The sequence below is a fragment of the Lactuca saligna genome, chromosome 5 (genome assembly GCF_052625555.1).
Source record: "Lactuca saligna cultivar CGN05327 chromosome 5, ASM5262555v1, whole genome shotgun sequence".
In the NCBI taxonomy this organism is placed as follows: domain Eukaryota; kingdom Viridiplantae; phylum Streptophyta; class Magnoliopsida; order Asterales; family Asteraceae; genus Lactuca; species Lactuca saligna.
The window spans coordinates 267,339,496-267,341,780 of record NC_136421.1 but is presented as its reverse complement, the minus strand read 5'-3'; positions in this window follow the sequence as shown (position 1 = coordinate 267,341,780).

Sequence of the window (2,285 nt, the reverse complement as noted above, 5' to 3'; positions counted from 1 at the left end):
CTCCTATAAGTACGTTTTCAAATGCTTTGTAAATTCTTTTATACACTTTAAGGGGGGGGGGGAGGGAATACAAGTAAACACACGATTATCCTCGTGTGAATAAGATAAATCTTTTGTTATACTTGTTGTTATAATCAATCATATGTGATTTATAACTATCATACGGAAACATTCTCATGCAACATATCATGATAACACTTGTCCATTTTGAAACGAAACATGTTGTTATATAAATATCAAACACTTTATTTATATTTTGGGTATAAATGTTAAATGATGTTATTACAAATGTTATACTTTACGTACAAAGTCGATACTACACTAGGGTTTATCATACAAACGAAATACACTTTTGGAAAAACTATAATAGGTATAGTTGACGGGGAAATCATGAGATTTTACATACTATAGGTACTAAATCAAGAAAATACTTTCATATAGAAGAACAAATGGACTTTTCATACGTAAATCTATTTGATACTAAGTTTTGTGAGACATTCCAATTCACGTACTTTCAAGTATGCCGTTAAAGTCTTGTATTATATATCATAATCTCTTGTAGGGAGAGCTTGATAGTTGTATATAGATCTATATGGGATTGAAAATCCCGCACCTAAACTGTTAGCTACAGTTAAACTGGCAGGTATGGGGTGACAAACGTCATAATATTCCAATGCCTAGAGAACGTTGTTACAGGCAGAAGTCAATATCATGGGTATAAAACTCACATGGAGTATTAAAAACACGACGATTTACAGGGTTATCAAATGTCTTAGTGATTTTATACATACATAAATCTATTATTCTAGGCATGACAACTACTAATGCATGACAGTTTTGGAACTTTTAAACTATCACCCACTCATGGACAAATGTTGGATTTTTCGGAAATAAACTCAGTGATTTTATACCAAACTTATAAATTTTATACTTAAACGCTTATGAACTCACCAACTTAATTGTTGACACTCTTTCAAAACTACTTGTATTTCTTAGGGATTCAGTAATACACGTAACCCCAGCTTTTGGAGGAGGGACGTTAAGGCATTAGTTTAAAACTCATTTTTGTCATCATATTGTTATTTATTTTGAATAAGTATCACTCAACAATGTAAATTTTAAATTATATATATTATGGTTGTTTTACTTTCTTTACTATGTATTCAATTGTTACGATACTACATGAAGTTATCCGCCCTCGAACGATTCCGCCGTTCTGGTTTGGGGGTGTGATAGATTGGTGTCAGAGCATTGTTTATAGTGAACTAAGTATATCGAACCACATAAGATATACGAACTATAAATGCATAGGGACAAAACTCTCTAACAAAACGTTTTTACACCTAAACCGCATTCCATTTAGCTTAAGTTATTTGGGTCGTAAAGGCACAAATGGATGCATACAACGAGTTATTTTCATAGTTAGGACTATACAAGAAGTATTAAGACAAGTTGGACACTACAACTAGGTCTCAGAATATGTAATCGGATTTAGGATGAATGTAGCATGATCAGCTATATTTATCCGAAATTGGCTAATGTATGTCGAGGGATGGTCGTAGTGAGCAACAAGTCAAAACCTACCAAAATAACACAAGTATCAAACATACAAACTTAAATACTATAGGAGTATTTGGTAAATACAATAGTTTAACTTATGTATTTAGATGTACATGTTTTAAAATTCTAGACAATTCTCGCATCTCTATTCTCGCAAAGACACAATGGCTAGATTCCACCCACGAGGGGAACCCTACTACACGAATCAGGGCAATGGATGATGGGTAGAGGAGGACCTCGAAGAGGATGAAGAGCCCATAGAGTTGGAAGAAGGGGATGACTTTGGAACAGAATCAGAACCAGAAGTAATCGACCCACCAGTCGCCCAACCTCCCACAGTTAGGAGGAACTTTCAGGGGCCAACTCCCATTTGGGGAAGTCACCTTCACCATTGGAGCCAACAGCAAGGAGTACGTCCTCCCTACGGTATGTTTCTGGACTTCTACGACGTTAGGTATGGAGGTTTAGCTGACCGAGCACTCCCATTCATGATAGGCAAACTAGTTAACCAGTCCTACCAATCCGGGGTCCAAGCAAACCGGTTCCGGGAAGTCAACGTGGAAGTACAAGTTCACACTTTGACATCCGTTGACTGGACAAGTTGCAGGATGATGCCCAGCTCCGCGCCGACACATTCCAAGCACAACTGATTGCAGCCCTCTCTGATATAAGGGAACAACAAGTCGCCTTCTATAGGTATCTTATGGAAGCAAAGCAATTAGATG